Here is a 21,938-nt window from a genome sequence, read left to right as displayed (position 1 = left end):
TAAATATAAAGTGGCACACTGTGCCACCAGAGCGTCAAATAAATGTTGCTCTAGTGGCACAGTGTCCCACTAGGGCCTCATATATGTGGCCCCTATGTAGCTGATGTGTGAGCCATGACACATCTGATGACCCATGTGTGTTGTATGTGGACTCTCTCCAGTGTCAATGGTACACCTCCCACGCACACAGAGATGTTGGGCAGATGACCTAGCTGCCATGCATTGCTGTGTGCCTTTAAATCATGCATTGTGTGTTTTGCATTACATATATGTAATGGAGCATGGTGCATATATGTGTCAGAGGCCTCATCCTACAGTCCCTATCAGTGCAGGCAACCAGTGAACTGTGTATTTTGTTGCCCTTAACTATTTGTTACTGCGTCAGTAAGGCATCATGTACATTATGTGGGTATTTGGCCACCACATTCATGATCAATCCACGTTGGTCAATGATGGCCTGGACGTTAAAGCATATATAGCACTTGTATATTGGTGATATACAATGATATGGAGCTTGGTCAGTGGTGGTATGTTGATGACCCTGTCGACCATAGCCTGCAGCCTGGGTGCAACGAGATGGAGGAGTTGGATGATGGACCTCCTGCGCACCCGGTAGAAGGTGATGACCTCTTTCTCCCTGAGGGCAATAAGGGATGACGTTGGCAGTAGATACGCTCCTTTCTCCTGCTCTACCTCTGTGGTGCAGGTGGTGGGGACTGTGGTGGTGTTGGTGGGTGTGGTGTTTCTGTACTTTTGATGTATTGTTTTGTGGGTCAAATCTTTGACATTGTTTAGGCCAAGGTCCCCAGGCTTCCAGTAATGACTCAGTGGGGGGGTCCCTGAATTCCAATAATGATTCATAGGGAGTCCTCTGGTTCCAGTAATGAGTAAATAGGTATCCATAGAAGTCAAAAGGTTTAGAACCAATGCATTAGACAGATAAATTAAATGTACTTGTAAGAATCTCTCTTTCTTGCATATTTTCTCGGTTTTTGTACATCATTACCTATTACCTATTTGTGTTATAGATTTCTTATAGATTCCTTTAAAATCAGGTTGTACAGCTACATGAGACAATGATGTTACAGTAAATGGAGTGGAGAAACACAAATAACTTATCAGAGGAAGCAAAAGTGTGATAAAGCATTTAACTAACAAGCAGGATGAACGTGAAACAATCACCCGAAAGCAAAGGCCCAAACCGTTATTAGTTTTTATTGGGGTGATATACAATGCTGTGGTTACGATGTTTGTGAAGAAGTATTCTCAAGGCATTAATTGTTGAAGCAGAAGGAAAGTGTACATTTGATCTGCGTGGGTAACCATTTGCAGCATTAGGTGTGTTACCACAGAAGGATTTTTGAAATGGGACTTCTTGAAAGGTAGTTGGTAAGGTGACACACGCTGTCTTTTACATTCATTTTTATTCCAGCTGGAGCCAATTCAACAAGGTAAGCAACCGGGTGATGAGGTCAAATTTTTAGTATTCTACTTTATTGTACTGCAGCATTTTACTACCGCTATGTGGGGTGCTGAAGCACTTGCCTACAAGGGTAGGATGCATGTTTGAAAGAGTGTTGTCTTTGTTTTCATCCTATGTAGAGAGTTTTTCTATGTTTCGCATAAGGACCACCAAGGTGCAGTTATCGTGTTATGGAAAGCAAACCTTAACCATGTGATGGATGAAGAAGTGTGAGAGATAGTAGTTTAGTTAATAGTTTTCAGTAGGCTGACACCTATGAGCAGCTATGCAGGTCCCTTTTTGGAACTTCTTATGTTCATAGTCTACTTAACTCATTACTGTACTGGGTTGTCCATTTGGAGATGTTGTGTTTACAGTTTATGGTACTGATCAGGCATATACTAAAGTGAGAAGTGGTGGAGACATCTACTGGGATGACCTTTGTTAATATTCCAAATCTGATTGTCATTGCAGGGTGCCAAGAGCAGTCGCAGTATGTTGCTCGTCGGTACCTGCAGTGTTGGACTAATATAGAATCCTCCCTTGGCCAGCAGTATATGGCAGATCTCTTCAGTTATTCTGTGCCTGTTCAGTAGGTAATCAGTGACTTGTTGTGAACTGGAATACTAATTGGTGCTGGATATGACAATTAACAGTTTGGTCTCATGTCGAGCAGTTAGGGTTATCAGAGGGTTGTGCAAAGCATTTGTTGTACACACACAGACAATAAAGGAAGCAATCACTCAATGACTTAACTCCAAACCAATTGTTTTTATATAGTAAAAATAAGTTTTCTTAATTTATTTCTAGAACCGCAACATTCAAGTTGCAGGTAAGTACATAAATAAATAAGTATTTCACATATGTAGCAATACCACTTTGATAAGAATTGGCAATTTTTACAGTTTTGGAATAATTGGAAATAATGGGCCAGATGTAGCAAAGGTTTGCGACTCGCAAACGGGCAGAATCGCAATTTGCGACAGTGCAAAATCGGAAATGGGATGCAAAAAGCCCATTTCCGACTCGTAAAAAGCGATGGGACCCGTTTGCGAGTCGCATCCGTTGCGACCCCATTTTGCGACCCGCAAATACCAAGTCGCAATTAGCGAGTCGCAAACCATATGCAATTGCAACTCGCAAATTGCGACTAGTCGCAAAAAGCCCAGTTTGCATGTCCCATTTACCACTAACTCAGAGCAGGTGGTAACCATTACCAAAGTATAAAAGGAGACCCGGAAGGCATCTGGGTTACTCAAGATGGCGGAGATATACCTGATAGCAGTGAGGAGGAGAGTCCACGCAGCCCAGCAGAGGAGGAGGAGGGGCCACATACAGGAGAAGATATATAGAACCAGGCAGACTCTTTTTCAGCAAACTGAAGAGGAGATCTATGACAAATACCGCCTTAGCAGCGCAGCCATTCTAGAATTAATAGATTTACTGAAACCACAGCTAGAACACAAGACTCTGCGTGGCTGCGCCATCCCTACGCATGTGCAAGTACTATGCTCACTGCACCTCTTGGCCTCAGGGAGCTATCAGGGGGTCATTGCTGTGGCAGGTGGGGTATCCCAAAGTGCAGTGTCAAGGTTCCTCAGGGCCTTCCTAGATGCCTTAGTCACGCACATGTCTCACTTCATATACCTACCAAGGAATGAGGCAGAAATGAACAGCACCAAGCTGGACTTTTACCGCATTGCCCACTTTCCCCATGTCATAGGGTGTGTAGATGGGACACACATTCAAATATGCCCCCCTGCAAATCTGGAACACATTTTCCGCAACAGAAAGTGTACCCACTCACTCAATATACAGGTTGTTTGTGACACCCATTATGTCATCACCGACATTGTAGCTAAGTTTCCAGGCAGTACCCATGACTCATATATTTTTAGGCATAGTAGGATACATCAACACCTGGAACGTGGGGAATTCGGAGACGGTTACCTCCTAGGTAGAGCCACAGACACTTGCAGACATACACACAGGTCACTGTGCACGACAATCTGGACTTCCTAACCGTGTACTTTTGTGCCCAACAGGTGACAGTGCATATGCTCTCAGGCCTTGGATCATGACTCCGTTTTTAACACCCAGCACTGAATCAGAGAGGCAATACAACAGTGCACATAAGAGGACCAGGAACCTGATAGAGCGCACCTTCAGGCTCCTGAAGGCAAGATTCAGATGCCTCCACCGCAGTGGAGGTGCCCTCCAATACACCCCCATTACCGCATTCAAAATTGTGGTCGCATGCGCCATCCTCCACAACATAGCCACCCGACGTGGGCTACCTCTCACCCCTGCAGACCCAGATCCTGATGATGAAGAGCAAGAACAACCACATCGCCATCATGGGGATCGGAGTATTGCTAATCAAGGCAGACTGAGACGGGACCACATTGCAACACAATATTTTGGACGGTACGTGTTAACTCCCACCATACTCACCTATTAACCAAAAACTTAACCATTTGTTAAGTGGAACAAAAATAACTGTTTAATTAGTGTAATAAAGAAACTATTTACAAGTAGAGATTGTCCATGGGCAGGAAAATGCCAACCAGTCATGTGGCACATTAACGCCATGTGCCACATTTAATGGTCCTGGGTGATCTCTACGATCTTCTGCCCCTCCTGCCAGCCTGGCTGGTCCCTGCTGCTTCCGTGGTGCTCTGCCTACCACTCCTGAGCACCCTGCTGTCAGTGACAGAGACACTGCTCACTGTTGAGCCCTCCTCACTGTCTTGGGGTGTTTCCCCTGTGGCCCTCGACATTTCCCGTGTCTCCATCAGTTCGATGATGTGGGTGAGACGTCCCAGGCCCCTAGCCACATCCCCAGCGAAATGGCCCATCTCCACTTGCAGCCCAACTGTCCTCCTCGACAGGCCTGTGGTATTCATGGCGAGCCTGCCGATGGATGTGGCCATCCTGTCCAGTCTGTGCATTATCTGCCGATCGCTGCGCCACCCACCCTCTGCCTGGGCCAGCAGTCCTCCCGCCAGTTCCCTCATGGCAAGGGCAAGGTCCCCAGTGTTCCGGCAGATCATGTCCATACGTGTGTTGAGGTGCTGCATGCTGGCATGGTTGTTTCGCACAAAGCGGTGCAGCACACCACTAATTCTGCCCAAAATTCTGTTCTGCAGGCGCTGACCACGCAGCAGATGTGCCTCACTGGTGGTTGGAGGAAGTAGCCCGGATGCAGACTGCAGCCCAGATGGTCTTGACCTGCGACGCCTGCGCAGCGGTGGCTGCCCTGTGCTTCCACCTGTCTCCTCCCTGCCTGTTGCTGGGGCAGCCTCTTGCGGAATTGTTGCAGCAGGTGTAGCTACTGCAGGGATGCTGCTGACCGTGCAGGTGGGGGTGCTGGCGGGTCCTGGGGTGTCCTCATGGGCCTGGGTGCTTGGGGTGTTGGTGGTGTCTTGCTGGAGACCTGTGGGACATGGGGAACAGACTGTCAGTGTCTACTATCTATTGCACACTTCCTAATAAACATTTGCCTATGAACTGCCTACTTGACTACATTTCCCATAATGCATCATTCTGGCATTTGCTACCCTGAAATGGAGCTATTTTGGTTGTGCATGCACCTGTGTACATGGTGGGTGGGGGTATGGCATTGATAGGGGTACAGGCATATCACATGGTACTCACCGGTTGATGTGCTGGGCTCTGAGGTGTCCAGGTCCCCAAATCCAGACACTGCCTCCTGCTCCAATGTTTCTTCCACCCTTTCTTCCAGGGGTGTGGGTGGTGGCACAGACGATGGTCCCCCTCCTGTGCCTCTCATCTCCCGGAGCCTTTCAGCCACCCTCTCCTTGGTCCGGGAGCGGAGGTCATACCACCTCTTCTTGATGTCCTCGATGGTCCTATGGCTCACCCCCATGGAATTGATCTTGTCCTGAATGTCCTGCCAGAGTTGTTTTTTTGTGGCCTCAGGAACATTGTGGGCTGCTCTCCCAAACAAGTCATCATAGTGCTGACAGCATTCCTCTGTCAGCACCTCCAGCTCCCTCTCAGAAAATTTGAGCTTCCTCTTTCTTGGGGTTCCCTCCATGGCAGCTGCTGTTTGTGCTGTGTGAAAACCGGCAGTTATAAAAGGGTGTGGTCCTCCCTCCTCCCAGGTGTATTTGTAAACTTCCTGGCTGTGATGTCATCATCATGTGCCAGGAAGTGTTTCCAGAGTGTTCTGGTGTGGTTTCTGGAGTGTTCTGCTGCACCTGTAAGCAATTTTCAAGGTAATCGCAATTTGCGACACCTACTCGCTAATTGCAAGTTCGTTTTTTGCACACTCGCAAAAAGCGACCTCGCAATCTGCGGACTCGCACACTGCGTTGCGAGTCCGGCTGCGAGTCGCTATTTCGGATCGTTTTTTTTTCTTGCATTACATATTGCGACTCGCATTTTGGGAGTCGCATCAACTCGCAAAATGCGAGTTGCAATTTTTAATTTTGCTACATCTGGCCCAATCTGTTTTAAAAGTTGACAGTGCAATTTTCATAAATAGTTCCTCGGGGGAAGAAAAGTTAATACGATTTGAAGGTAAGTACAAGACTTACAGTTCCAATCTCCGGTGGTTAGGGAGTCCACAGGTTGGGGCTCAAGTTAACCACAAACACCCACCACCAGCAACATGGGGCCAGCCGGGTGCAGAGGTCAAAGAACAGGCAAATTTAACATGGGCTCCTATGAAGACTGGCACACTCGTAATCAGGCCTGCTTGCAGGTACGAACCCACGTCTTCGGAGAGTAGACCTGGGGGGTTTAGAGGAGCACCTGGGGGGCCAAAGGTCATCACCAAACAAACACCCTCAGCGGCGCAGGGGCGGCTGGGTACAGGGTGCAAATACAGCGTTGGGCTCCCAATGCTTTTCTATGAGGGGACCCTAAGGGTCACTTAGATGCTGCAGGCTGGGTCCAGGGGGTCAGGTCTGGGAAACCACAGGCCTGACAAGTAGGAGGGCTGCCTGCTGAATGTCGATGCACCAGAGCTCGGGTTCCCCGAGGCCAGGGGGCTGAGGGTGCAGTGCACAATTTGGCGACCGGTACCATTTTTTGGTGCTGTTGCAGTCACTTGGGGTTCTCTGGATTCACACTGAAGGCGTCATTGTGGGGGACAGGAGAGGTCAACCCAGGATGGGCACTTGCTTGGAATCACCTGGGAATCCTCTCTAGTCCGTTGGGCCACCTGGACATGGGCCGTGGGCGTCGGGTACAGAGTGGTCTAGACTCTCGGATCTGGGGCGGCCCTGGAGTCCTTAGGTTTGATTTCTTCTTGGACAGGGCCACTGCCCACTGGAGTTCTTGGTCCTCTGTGATGCAGGCAGTCTTCTGGAGGCTTGGCAGAGGTCGATTTCTTTTGCAAGGCTTTTTGAAGCAGGAAACAGGCCGCTAGGGGTGGGGCCAAGTCATTTTTCATCTTCCTTCTTCTCTGCTGGAATTTCAGCTTAGCAGTCCTTCTTCTTTCTTCTTCCTTGTGAGGTTGCCAGGAATCTGATAATCTGAGTTCAGGGGAGCCCTTAAATCCTGGATTTATGGGGTGTTACAGGGGTCAGAGGGCAGTAGCCAATGGCTACTGTCTCTGAGGGTGGCTACAACCTTCTTGTGTCCACTCTCTTTGGGAAGGGGGACACCAATCTAACCCTATTGGTCCCTGTCCTCCAAACTAAGATGGAGGATTTTGCAAGGAGGAGGTCACCTCAGCTCTGGACACCTTAGGGGTGGTACCAGTTGACGTGGTCACTCCTGCCTTCTTTCCCAAATTTTCCTGCCGGACTTGCTGCCAAAAGTAGGGCTTTGTCTGGGGGGGTGGGCAACTCCACTAGCTGGAGTGCCCTTGTGCACTGTAATAAGAGGCCTGAGCCTTTGAGGCTCACCATCAGGTGTTACAGTTCCTGTAGGGGGAAGTTGTGAAGCACCTCCACCCAGGAGACTTTGTTTCTGGCCACCGAGAGCACAAAGTCTCTCAACCCATGTTGTCAGAAACTCGTCTGAAAGCGGCAGGCTGGCACAGACTGGTCAGTCATGCACTAGCTGTTTGGCTAACATACAGGGGGCATCTCTAAGATGCCCTCTGGATGCATTTCTCAATAAATCCATCACTGGCATCAGTGTGGGTTTATTGTGCTGAGATGTTTGATGCCAAACTTCCCAGTATTCAGTGAAGCCATTATGGAGCTGTGGAGTTCGTAATGACAAACTCCCAGACCATAGGCTCAATATGGCCACACTGCACTTACAATGTCTAAGAATTGAATTAGACACTGTAGGGGCATATTGCTCATGCAGCTATGTCCTCATCTGTGGTATAGTGCACCCTGCCTTAGGGCTGTAAGGCCTGCTAGAAGGGTGACTTACCTATGCCACAGGCAGTGGTTTGTGTTCACGGCACCCTGGGAGGGGTGCCATGTCGACAGCCTTTTCTTCCCCACCAGCAAACACAAGCTGCAAAGGCAGTGCGCATGTGCTTGGTGAGGGGTCCCTCCGGGTGGCATAATACATGCTGAAGCCCTTGCTGATCCTCCCTGGTCACAGGGCCCTTGGTACCAGTGGTACCTTTTACAAGAGACTTAACTGTGGGCCAAGTGTGTGTCAATTGTGGAAACAGTGGTACAGATTTGGGAAATAACATTGGTGCTGTGGCTTGGTTAGCAAGATCTCAGCACACTCTCAGTCAAAGTTGGCATCAATATCAGTCAAACATTTGGGGGGTGTGGGGTAACCATGCCAACAAGGGCACTTTCCTACATGAGTGTAAGAGTGCCAGGCAGTAAAAGAAAACAATTAAAAAACATGTATTAACCACAATCAGCTGTTAGTGTGGTTAAATAATGTATTGTAATTGCATTACTTAGCACTTACTACCCTTGACAAGGCATTGTTGTGCTTTAATGCTGGGCAGCACACTGCTCGGGTCTTATGATTAGTGAGGATTTATTTTTATACAGTTCCTATCGGTGATTGTGATTAGCCTTCTGCTCTATGGGAACCATTCCATGCCTATATTCCACTTTGTATGTGCTACGTGACAGATTACTTTAGTATGTATTAGGGGTGATCTTTCATGAGAGAGGGGATGTGGGAATTGCATGCATTTGTTTGTGGTATTAATAAATGAGTTACAGGGGATTAATTGTTGTTAGTGTTCAGGGTATAACTTTTAAAGGAGTGGTTGTGATCTTAGAAATAAGGTGTTGGCAATTTGCAGAGGTAAAATAGTAATGATAGAGGCAAACATGCATGTGATTTAGAGTAGACTGGACTCAGAGAGAGGAGGCATGTAGAGGATGTAAAGGGAGGAGAGAGTCATTTGAAACAAAAAGGAGAATAAAGAGTTGAACATTTTAAGTCAGTCAGTTTTCATGCAGGCTGTTGGTCCTGGCAACCTTGGTGTGGTTTCTCCTGACGTTTTGCCTTCTGACCTCCTGGTTTGCTGACTTAATTTCTGCTGGCTTTAGGACTCTGGGCAATTTACCACTGCCATCCAGGGCTAACGTGCATGTCCACAATTGGCATATTTAAGTCCCTAGTAAAGTGCACTACCTGTGCCCAGGGAATGTAAATTAAATGCTGTAGCCCTTCAAACATGGCTCAGGCCAGCCATTGCAGAGCCTGTGTGTGTAGTTTTAAACTGCCATGTCATCCTGGCAAGATAACCCTCTTGCTAGGCCCACACCTTCCTTTTTAATTCATATAAGTCACTGCCACAATAAAGACATAAGCCTTTATGTCGTCAGTTCTCTTGTTCTGCTTCTGATAATGGACCACGGCAATGTCTATTTGCATGGGTTCTTCCTCCGTAGAAGTGGAGTATTCTGATTGGTTTTCTTCAGGACGACGTGTAGACCGGTGAATAGCCACTGTCGGAGACTGGACCCTTGATCTTCGTTTCTCTAATCTACGTTCCCATGAACGGTACTCAATATTAAGGGACAAGTCCATCAGTGCCTTCAATGATTCTACTGGAGTAGAATGCACCAGTTAATCCTTTATTTAGGCTCGTAACTCTCGATGAAAATGTGTCACAAAGGTGCGTTCAGCCCACGTGGTTTCAGCCACTAGTTGTTTAAATCGGGTTATGTAAGTCAGGACATCCTGATTCCCTTGTTGTATCTCACATAACGCCTCTTCTGCAGCAGCTTCCAATCCAAGTAATTCGAACATCTGTCTAAAGGCTTGCAGAAAGTCTGAATAATTGGATATTATCGGATCACTGGCAGCTACCAAAGGGGTTGCCCAAGCTAGGGCTGCGCCAGTCAAGGAGCTTATCAGATAACCAACCTTGGTCTTATCCTGGGTAAAAATGCAAAGTATACCGTTAAGGAGTCCAGAAATTCCTTTAACTTGTTGGATCTCCAAAATAACGAGGTGTGGAGACAGAAAATAACAGGTACATCACTGGACCGTGAAACCAATGCTTGTCTCAGAGCTGTGTTCTTGGTACATAGTTGTTGTGATTCCTGTGTCTGTTGTTTTATATTATGAAGCACAGACTGTGCAGTTTTCAGGACATCATCAGGTGGGTCGTCCCTGGTTCCAGGGCAACGTGGAATCTTTTGGCGTAACAATCTGTCACGATCTGATTGCTTCTTACCACGGTTATCTGTCAATCTCGAGGCACCACCTAGTCTCTTGCTGGTTCTGGACTGACCAAGGTAAGGGCGACCCTTTCCAGTAGCCACGATGCTGCTGATAGAGTAACACCAGGCAGACCGTGACCTCCAGAAGTAGTCTTAGAGGAAAAAAAACAATCCTGGGAAAAACCTCAGAAGCAGAGAACTCCTGAAAAAGAGGTAAGAAAAAAGAGAAGCATAATATGAACTTGAAACAGCAAAAACTGCAGACAAGAAAAACAGAAGTCCAAAAAAATCACTGGGTACAGGAGCGAGGAGCACCACCAGAATGGAAGTGTTTGCAACGCAAGGGACAGAAGACCAACTGTACTTATATACTGGCAAAAAGTAAGTGACATGCAGGAAGTTCATAAGACACCATCTTGAATTGGGAAAAGCCACATTAGAGTGAGTGGAAAAATAGCCATGGTGTAAAAGAGGAAGCAAAGCATGCAGGGAAGGAAACACAGACTCCTGGGAAGAAGAAAGGATGGCTAAGAGGGAAACCACAAAGAAAGAGAAAACAAAACAAAAGACAGAAAAAATAAGTTAAAAAGATTATAAGGGCAAAAGGCGGGCGCAGTGCGAAGCAATACCCAAAGAAAGATGTACCTGCCGCGCTGTGGACTGAAAAATAGGCAGCGGCCCGCGGCAGATACGGCCGTCAAGGAAACGGACCGCCGATCTGACTGTGGTCCGCAAGTGGGGCGCCGCAGGTCCTCGTGGCGTCACACTTGCTGGCTTGCCCCATGTTCTAAAGCCTCAAGGACATCAAAGACTTCACTTCCTCCTGCAACAGCACCTGGCCTTTGCTTGATACAAGGCTTGGCCTGCCAAGTGGTGCCAATCCAGTCCTGGGCCCTTGGAAGTAGGTATAAATGCTGCAACTGTAAAATCCACACATAGCTGTAATTGCACTGGTCAGAAACAGACGCACTTCCTTGCATTGCCAGTTGCGTGGCTCAACGACAGGCCAGCACATACACTTAAGGGCTTTGGCAGCGACACTTAACTGATTGCACGTGTCGGAACCAGTGCATCGTGTACATCATCAGGATCGAGGACGACACATCGACTCAGTTGTTGTTTGCATCGCTCGTTACATCCTGCCTCAACTCCGACACAACCCTGAACCAAGGTTCTGATTTCAGTGGCTCAAGGTCGGTCCCTGTATCTGACCCACGCTCCTTCACAGTCAGCTTGACTCTTCAGATCTAACCCGGTCTGGCGTGGCCAGATAGCCCCAGTTGGCGCTTTATGTTTCTAAGCACTACAGTGTCTTTATTCTTTAAAAATTCATATCTCAACTTCTACTTATTGGATTTTTGTCATTTTGGTCTTGTTTTACTCTATTCGTTAACCAGGTGTAGTGTTGTGTGGTGTTTTCGCTGTTTTGCTGTTTGAAGTGTTTCACAAATACCATACACATTGCCTCTTAAGTTAAGCCTGCCTGCTCTGTGCCAGCTACCAAAGGGTGAGCCCAGATTAATTTATTGCGTATTTCTGACTTACCTTGACTAGGATTGTAGTTCTGGTTTGGACAGGGTGCGTACCTCTGCCAACCAGAAACCCAATTTCTAAAACAGAGTCTTTAGGAATATTGTGGAGGCTTTTGAGACATCATGCAAACCTGTAGGGAGAAATAACAATATTTGCATGTGTTGCAATGTCATTGTGGGCCATGAGAACACCACTGTGCACACACACCACCATCATCAGTGTGTAAATAGTATTAAATAATTAAGCCAGATTTAAGGCACCAAAACAGGAGCAGCAAGGAGTGCAGCCAATATCAGAAGTAATTGGGCAGGGATAATTTGCATATGGATTGGTCTAATCTGAGGTGGAATGGCGTGCAAAAGAAGTTAACTTCCTATGTCTCTCAAACCCTGTTAGAATTGGAGGAATGGACGCTCTCTGAGTCACAACAGACCACGGGGAAAGAGAAATTGGAGGATAGAAGACATAAAAATGAAGACGTAGAGTCAACAGGGATGTTTGCGAGTGACCCCAAAGCTTCAGTAAGTCTGGAAAAATACAAGATTAAAACTGTTACCCTTCAAGGTTTTCTCAGCTATCAATTGCAACAAATTTTCATAACACATTAATGATTTCGTACTCAAAATGTCCCTCTTTCTTGCTGATAACCTGAACTCAAAACTGTATATCCAATGCTTATAGGTTGTTATCCTAAAAGAGTAGATTAAACACATCTTTGTTATGTATTAATAAATAATATAGGTGTCCTCTCTAAAGAACCTTCCATCCATTATTAGTGATGCCTTGTAAGTCCTCAACTCAAATAATTACTTTGTTCATATGCTTCAAGAAACAACAGTAAACAAAACTGATTGACATGAATATATTTTTATTTCAACTGGATGAGGAACTTTATTCACATCTGTTTTTTTTTAATTTCTTTTAATTAAACAAAGAGGGGTCATAACATAGTAGTACAATATATCACAAGCATTACAGTTCGACCAGCCATTGGTTCATTTCAATACAACACAAGCTTTGCCATAAGGAGCTGGTGGTGGTTGTAGGGCCCACACAATGTTGAAAAGGTCTCATATGGGCCCTCCACGCTCTTGCACCCCCCTGCACCGCCTATGAGTCTTATGCCGGCTCTGGCCCTCATGGGCCATCCATGCACCACATACATTTCCGGGGGCAACGCCTGCCCTTGTAGATCACACTTTCAGCTCTCTGGCACCAGTCTAAGTCAGATTCCCAGTCCACCACCTCTGGGGTTGCCGGCTTGCCCCAGGCTCTTGCTATGTTGTGTTTTGCTTTCCTAGTGGCCAGCCTCAAACAAATCCACTGATATTTAGGCCATGTGATACCTCCCAAGACCCCCCAATAGTAGTACCTTGGTATCCAGGGGAACCTCTAATGCATGAGACTTGGGACATTAACTGAGTCAGTTTAGACTAGTATTCTTGTATGAGGGGGCACCTCCATAGTATGTGAAAGAATGTGTCTTCCTCATTACAGCCCATCAAGCACAAAGGTGTGGCCGCTCTTCCTATCTTGTGTAGTAGTGTCTGTGGGTAGTATGACCTGTGAAGTATTTTAAGCTGGATGAGCCAGAAACAAGCACGGATCGCGATCTCCCGGGGCCCCCAAGGGCTCCGTCCCCCCCCATCATTTTCAACAGGGCCTATGGGCCGCCCCTGCCCATTCTGTGTCTGTAGACCCGATAAGCTGGATACTGTGGATCCGCAAATGCTCATTCGTCAATTATTAGGCGGTGAGATGCCCAGGAATATCTCCTGACATCTGGAATCACCAAACTCCAATCGTTTACACCATTTTGCACCTTAGCCAGGTGCAATCGTAGACACACAACCATTCCAAAGCAACAGGGGAACTTCCCTCTCTATACTCCCAAGGGACACTATAGGTTTTGTTTTGCAAAATATAACGGAATTGCGGCAAACTCATTAAGGTCAGTGGGAGCCTGCGCCAGTAAGTCACATCCCAATGGAGCATCTTCACCAGGGGGAATACGTTCCTTGGCAGGAATTCCTTAGGGTCCCGCGTAACATAAATTCCCAAGTACGTAAAGCTCCCCATGACCACCGGAGCTTCGCAGTCCTGGGGCAGCCTGGGAATTGACATAAACATCAGTCTTTTACAAAGTACATGAAAGAAAAGAAAACAAGAGTTTTGTGTTTTGTTTTGAATTGTCTTCTGTTATGAGTTCATAGTCCAAAGTCTCTTTCTTTCCATGATCTTGACTTTTTTAAATATGAAAATGCGTTTTACCATATAGCCAGAGGATAGTTTGCTGTCGGTAATCTCTCTCTCTCTTTGTCTTACTTGTTTTTCAGCAGTCTGCTATCAGGAAAGTGACAGCAATACTGAGGTTGCTGCCTTACACAAAGTTTCTCCACATGAAAACTTGCCAGAAGCAAGGAAGCCTTATGTACAACACAAAAAACCGCCAAAGTACGTTTTTCTTTTGTATTTGTCACAAAGCTTGCTCAATTGCAGGAAAACATTTGCTCCTGAGCGTACCTTTTGTTTTTTCACTCAGAAGCCTGTTGTGCGACTTCTTGAAGGGAGGGGTCGGATGCAGAAGGCTGAGGAGAGCTAGAGTGAGTCGTCCACCTCGACCTTTCCCACTTCGGAGGCCATGTCAGCTGCACCCGTGCCCCAATATTGGGGTGCGCAGCAACCGCTATAGTACACCCCTCCCAAAACTCCTCTCACTGGCTTGGGTTTGTCTGGGTATCGGCAAAGACATGTCTTCACTGACTGAGGAGCCTGCAGATGACCAGTAGGTTTTCATGATCTACTTCCAGGCCCATAGCCTTTCCAAACAATAAGATAATAAATCCGGCATCTTGCCCTTTCAGAATCCAAAGTAGGGCTACTGGATTGATCATTTTACAAACTGTGAATGGTCCCACATACTCTACCTGAAATAATTTCTTCTTTTTTAAACACAAGTATTTAGTGGATAACCACTCTGAATCACCAACGGCGTAGGCCTTTTCAGAAGTTCTGTGTTTATGATATATCTTTCATATCGATCCATAGCATGTCATAGGTTTTCTTGCAACTTTTGATGTGTCTTTCGGGAAATAACTCAGTGACAGCTTGTGTTTTTAGTGTAAAAGGTCATTTATTAGGACAGGGTTGCATAAGCAAAATAACCTTAACTTTTATAACGTAAACCGTAACTTTATTAACGCCCTCCCTTTAACATCTGCCTCGCTCATCCTTCCCCTTCAAACCCTTATTTCGTTTCCATTCCCCTACGCACTCCCCTTTTCCTTTCATGCCCCATTTGGTTCGTGCGTACCCCCACTCAGAGCCTTCACCTGCTTGTTTATTCCCTGGAAGGGTGGCCAAGCCCGCATCTGGCTCACCACCCTCCCCCATCTACTGCTCGCTCTCTGCTGCAACCTGCCCTAACTGACAAGTAAACCTCCCCCCTTTTTTGCCCTACCTCTAACTTCCATCCTTCAAAACTCTTCTTCCAATTGCCGGGTGGGTGGGAGGCCAAACTATCCGCACGATGGGTCCGCGCGGAAAGAGGCCGGTCCCTCCACCCCCAACCCTTTTTATTACCCACCCCCACTTACCTTACTCCCAATCCCCTGTCCCGCCGTCACTTCCTTTTCCCGAACCGTCCCGCGCGGAAGACTAGAGCGTTGCTCTATGCTTCCCGCGGGCCCCCTCATCGGGAAATAACTCAGTGACAGCTTGTGTTTTTAGTGTAAAAGGTCATTTATTAGGACAGGGTTGCATAAGCAAAATAACCTTAACTTTTATAACGTAAACCGTAACTTTATTAACGCCCTCCCTTTAACATCTGCCTCGCTCATCCTTCCCCTTCAAACCCTTATTTCGTTTCCATTCCCCTACGCACTCCCCTTTTCCTTTCATGCCCCATTTGGTTCGTGCGTACCCCCACTCAGAGCCTTCACCTGCTTGTTTATTCCCTGGAAGGGTGGCCAAGCCCGCATCTGGCTCACCACCCTCCCCCATCTACTGCCAACCAGCACCAACCCACTTGGCGTTGTGCTGCCCCACCCCCCCCAGACACGCTACTGCACCCCGCGCTACTCATTTCTTGTTTGTAATCCACAAATTCTCTCCCCACAGCTCCTCAACCAGCAGTCTCAGATCTGTCAAATAATACGCATTCCCTAGTGTGGACAAGTGCACCCCATCATCTCTGAATAAAGCTGCCTCCTGCTCCGTAATATTTTCATGCTTTAGTATCTTTATCCCCTGAGCCCAGCAGAACACCCTCATCGCTCTGTTAAGTTTCCTTCGAGCCCGTTCCATGGCTCCGTACTTTACTGCCCCTCTCCACACTCTACGTGGAACAAACTCTGTCCAAACCAAGCATGTACCATGCAGTTTTTTCTTGAGAATCTCCAAGTCCCTCTGCATGTGCTGCAGTAGCGTGAGTCCTGATAATTTTACCAAATCATTCTCTCCCAAATGAATGATCAACAAATCGGGACATCCCCAGTTCGATAAGTTAGTAGTGATGAAAGGAAGCAGGTTACCCCACCGCATTCCGCTCTTCCCCCACCATAGCACCTTGTGCCGTCTGCTGGATAGTCCCAAGGCCCGACCATATATCTGCTTCTCCGCGAACTTCGCTGCCCAATGTACAAATGAATGGCCGACCAGCCATGTCACCGTCTTGCCCTGCGATGGACCCAGTGCATCTCCTGCAACAGAAAAATAACTGTAACATGTGTTTTGAACATCCAAACCCCCCCCCCCTCAACCAAAAACTTTGAAGCTATCCCTCCTCACATCTCAGGGTCTAACGTATCGTTCACAACACCTTGATCTCCAGCGGCCTATTGCCCTAATCTTTGCCCAGTCCCAACCCAAATGCGCTGCAGCCGTGGCCGCCCCAATTCTGAATGAATGCGTGCCAAAATCCATGGCCTGACGGCCCACACGTCCTAAAGCCATCCTTAATACTCGCAGGAACTGAAAACTGGTGAGCTTGGAGCCTGACCTGTGTGTGAAAACCCCTGCTTCTTTGTTCAACCTGCCTGAAAATTGCCACTTACTCCATTCCGCAACAGGGCAGGCCAACACGTTGCCCCCTTTTTCTAACCATACCCACTTACCCCTGCCTAGTTGATCGTTTTTTGATCGTCTAAGCCAAATCCCTAAACGGCCACCGTGCGCGCACACATCCTTGTAGCGTACCCCCACCGCCCTGCCAACCCCCAGCAACTCTGACACTCGGAAAGCTCCAAAAAACATCCACACCATGCATAGCCGAAAAAGTGCCAATTCGTAATCGTCTGCGCAACATACCGGCAGTACGTGTAACAACTCCAGTAATAAATCAAAATCAATGGGCTCCCTGGCCGCTCTACCCTCTACCGATCTAATCCTGCCCCAACCTTTCAGCATCCTTCCCAGCAGATCGTTTCTTGCCGGGTCGTGATCAAAAAACAATTTCCCATAAAACGATACCCCTGCCAATTTTCCCCCTATAGTGGCTGCTGACAGACCTTTCTGAATCATATGCAGCACAAAACGCAACGCCCGATGCTCTAGCTGTCTTTTGCTCTGTCCCCAAAAACTTCCTATAAACCGTTCAAAAAACTGAAAATCCAACCAAGCCAGCCGGTAACTTCGCCGAGTAGATTCCGCTAAGGACATCTCCACCAGCCCTGTGATCATGCCCCCCATTCCCAAATGTCTGCCGGGACCGGTGTCTTGTTCTGTTCTGCTCCTGGCGCCAGGTTGCGGAAACGCTGCCACTGTGAACGAGACAGGGAATCCGCAATCTCGTTGAAAACTCCTGGAATATGTACAGCTTTAAATATCACATTCAGAGATAAACATTGCAACATAAAACCTCACATCCCTCGCCTTCTGTCTGTTCACCAGCTCGACGACCGCCATATTGTCGATTCTGAATAAAACTGTCCTGTTTGCCAATTCCTGTCCCCATACCGCCATGGCCACCAGGAGGGGAAAAAATTCCAAAAAGGCAATACTTCTTCCCTGTTTTAACCATAATGTTGGCCACGCCTCCGCGCACCACCGGCCGTCCCAGAAAATCCCAAAGCCATGTGCTCCCGCCGCATCCGAAAAAATCTGCACCTGCCACACTATCTCTTCTTCACAGAACCACATAGATACCCCATTGAATTGTTTCAAAAATGCTTCCCACACTCTCACATCTTCTCTAAGTCCCGTCGACACTCTTATTCTGTGGTGTGGCAAAACTGCACCCGACATGGACAAACCCAATCGCCTACAGAAAGTCCTTCCCCCCCTAACTACCCTGCAAGCAAAATTGAGATACCCCAACAGCTTCTGGGCTGTCCGCAAGTCGATTTTTCGTGCCTCTTTCACAAGACCCAAGAAAACCAGTATCTCCGTTACCTTCTGTGCTGGTAATCTGGCCGTCATAGTATTGGAGTCCAACTCAATACCCAGAAAAGTTAGTACCGCTGCGGGGCCTTCAGTTTTTTCGGGTGCCAAAGGCACTCCCATCTGTTGTGCCGTCTCCTGAAAGATTGTCAGGGCCCTCTGGCATTCTCCTGAATTCTTTTTCCCTACGAACAGGAAATCATCCAAATAATGGGTCACCGCATAGTGCCCACTACTTTTTACAAACACCCACTGCATGAAGGTGCTAAATGCTTCGAACAAAGCGCATGAAATTGCGCAACCCATGGGCAGAACCCTGTCCACATAGATGGCCCCTTCAAACTGCATCCCCAGCAAATCAAAATCCCCAGGGTGTATTGGTAGCAACCGAAAGGCAGATTGTATGTCGCATTTTGCCAGTTCTGCGCCATTGCCACACCCCCTGACCAATTTAATAGCATCATCCACCGACGCATACTCCACTCTGGTATCTTCTGCCGCAATGAAATCGTTAACCGATGTGCCCTCCGGCCATGATAGGTGATGAATCAACCTGAACTCACCCGGGGCCTTCTTCGGCACGACTCCCAATGGGGAGATCATTAAATTCTGACTTGGCCACTCATAGAATGGGCCCGCAATTCTACCTAATGACAGCTCCTTGTCCAACTTCTTCCTAACCACTTGAGGTAGTTCCTTCGCAGACCGCAAGTTGTCTGCCCAGCGCCTCTCCCGCGGGCCTTGGTAGCTGACCCTGAACCCCTCTTGAAAACCTACAGCTAACTTCAACGCAGCTGCCTCATCCGGGTATCTGTGAAGCCATGGCAAGATAAAATCTACCCTAACTGGAGTAGGTCCCCTTTGGAGCAGGAGCGCCCTGGGTCCCTCTGCCTTTTGAGGCCCTCCATTGCTCGGAGGGGCTGGAAAGTGAAAAACATTGTGTGACCGGATGACGGCCCCCGCACTTGGAGCAGTCGTGTTTAAATTTACAAGGATGTCTGGAGCAGAAACCCTTGTTGAAATTCCAGCACGCTCCTGTCGTGCTAGGTGTTGTTTTCTGTCCCACACCCGCCCCCCCCGGAGCGGGACGTGCCTGAAATGGCTTATAGATCACCGGTAAACCACTCGCTGTATGAGTTGATGCCGTGGATTGCGATGACGCCATCCATTGCATCCATAATTCTGGGTCGACATCCCCCCATGGCTTATCTGGGTTAATGCTCACTCGGGCTCTGAACTCTTCGTCGTAACTCAGCCAGGCAAAACCCCCAAAATGCATCTGCGCTTTCCTAATAATGTCCATGTATTTAAATAGCGCTATAGCTCTGTCAGGGTATTTCTCACAATAAATACTCGCAAAAATCAGAAACGCCGATGTCCAGTTATCCATATTGATTGGGACCCTCGGCCTACGGGCCAGCTCCCACTCCTCCTCCTTAGACCCTTCCTTGGCTTGTATGTCCCTATGTAATAACTTAAAAACGTCCACATACTCGTGTCTCCATATTCTGGCCTTCGTTTTCTCTGCCACATGTGAGCCCAAAGGCATAGCCAATCCCATATAGGGTAGCCTCTTTTTGTGTTCACCCCCTTCCTTCGCTTCTGCGCCTGACTTCTCCCCTGTTGCCTTGTCTCCACCCTCGCCCTCGGTCGTGGCTCTGGCTTGTGTCTCTGTACTTTTTTCCCCGCCCTGTTTATCCTTAGCTGGTACTGGGTCAAGTATCGAACCATCACCTACTCCTACAGACTTGTAAATTGGCGCATCAGCCCCTTTCCCGCCATCCCCCCAGACCGACCACCATTGCCCTTTACCTCTTCCTTGTGTAGCCACAGGCCGCGAAACCTTCCGGGCCCCTCGGCCCCGTGCTTGCTCTTGCCTCCTTTCTTGTGGACCACTGCCGTAGTCCCGTTCCTGAAAAATAGAAGCGGAGAGGGGGGTTGCGCCGCTCCTGCGTCCTCTTCCCCTCCCCCTTAAGCTGAGTATCTCTGTCTCCCTGATCTCCCCCTCTTCCCATTCCTCCAGCTCCTCCTCATAATCCAGTTCCAGCACATCATCCTCACACACATCCATCTGTTTACTAACGTTCCCGCTCATCATCATATAGTTAGCAGGGTTATCCTAATGGCCCTCGTGGCGTCCGCCACCTCTGTATTGTCCCCGATCCTGCGGGGTAGAGAAGGCCGCCGAAGACCCCTCTAGCGCTTCAGACCAACGTGCAGGGGCCGTATTGCGCCCCGTTGGCATCGCCTTCTTTCTGCCAACCTCTTGCCTTGGCATTGACCTTCCGCGCCCAGTCTGGCCGCATGCGCCACTGGTACCCACCGCGCTGCCTAGACCGCTATCCATCCCCGTTTCCTGGCCCCTGTCGCTCGGGACCCATACCCAACTACCTTTCCCGGCGTCTTGCGGCATGGTTCCTGTGCTGCCTACGCTATCTGCTGGTCTCTTTAGCTGCCGGCCGTGTGGCACGGACATGTCCCGCTCCAAGCACAATTGGGCCCACCTGTCCTCCGTTTCTGCCACTATGCGGCGTTGCTCCTTAATCCTGGCCTCTAGGTCCCAAGCCTCATCCATATCTAGCCTGCCAGGCCAGGGGCCGGGGGGCGTTGACTCCCCTGCCGGCCCTCGCGTCTCTTGGGACTGCCCCTTACCGGCCCTGCCCTTGCCCAACCCGCCCGTGAGTCTGGGCCCCTTGCCTTTCTTTTTGGTGTTGTTGTTAGCCCCACCCTTAGGCAGAGACAAGTCCATGGGCATGGGGTCTATGGGGGGTGCGGGATGCTCGCGCACTAACTCCTCCTGCACGGGGGCTTCTGTCTCTAAAAACTGATCCTGTTGCGGATCTATGCCCCCCACCTGGCGCGCCGGTGCCGTGCCCTCGTCTGATGTGCCTGGCTCGACCACTGGACCTTCCCCGTTACCTGGTTGGCTGGTGGGGGGGGGTACGCCAGGCGCCCTTTCCACCGCCGCTTTTTTGGGTTTCTTGGGCCTCTCGGGGGATGTGCATGCGGCTACGGCCGCCGCTACTCCGCTTGACGCGGCACGCGTCGGCCGCACCATGCCCACCCAGGCCTGTTCTAAAACCCCAGGCCTGAGGAGGTCAGCCCGACCCGCCTCGCCAAGTACTCGAAGCGCAGGCCGTACCGCCTCCGCGTCGTGGCTGGCTGCCATGGCGCAGGGGCGGGCCTCCCCTTTTTTTTTTTTTTTTTTTTTTGTGTCCGGGCCTTCTGTACTCGGTGGGAAACAAAGACAAGGGCTCTTTGTTAAATGATTTATTTTTATTACTTTTATATCTATATATATATATATATTATATATATTTTTTTAAATTTTTTTTTGGGGGGGGGAGGGGTCCCCTACCGAGTGCGAGGAAAAACTCTCTGCCCTGTGTGTGTCCTTATAACCTGTGCTCCCTGTTCTTTAAAAATATATATATATTTATGCATATATATATATATATTTTTTTTAAATATAAATGCCCGACCGGTTCCTCTCTGTCCCCGGCTGTGTCTGTGTGATCCGGTTGCTACAGCAACCCGATCTTTTGCCCGGCCGCGGAGCCGCCGGATCGGCCTGGCCTGCTGCCAAACCACACGTGCAGCCTGAAAAGGGGGAGCGGCCGCCCGCGGAGGAGCGCGTTGCCGCCCCCTGTCTCTGCCAGCCCGCGGGGGAGAGCGTGTGCTCCAGCCCCGGTGGCCGTTTGGGTGCACGCCCCCACCGCCCGCTCCGTCGAGAACCCCACACTACCTTTACTCAAAAAAGCCCCCAGGGACCGGCCAAACTATCCGCACGATGGGTCCGCGCGGAAAGAGGCCGGTCCCTCCACCCCCAACCCTTTTTATTACCACCCCTAAGACCCACCCCCACTTACCTTACTCCCAATCCCCTGTCCCGCCGTCACTTCCTTTTCCCGAACCGTCCCGCGGGGAAGACTAGAGCGTTGCTCTATGCTTCCCGCGGGCCCCCTCAATCTAAATGTTTTTGG

The sequence above is a fragment of the Pleurodeles waltl genome, chromosome 6 (assembly GCF_031143425.1).
Source record: "Pleurodeles waltl isolate 20211129_DDA chromosome 6, aPleWal1.hap1.20221129, whole genome shotgun sequence".
NCBI lineage: Eukaryota > Metazoa > Chordata > Amphibia > Caudata > Salamandridae > Pleurodeles > Pleurodeles waltl.
This window is presented reverse-complemented; position numbering follows the sequence as displayed.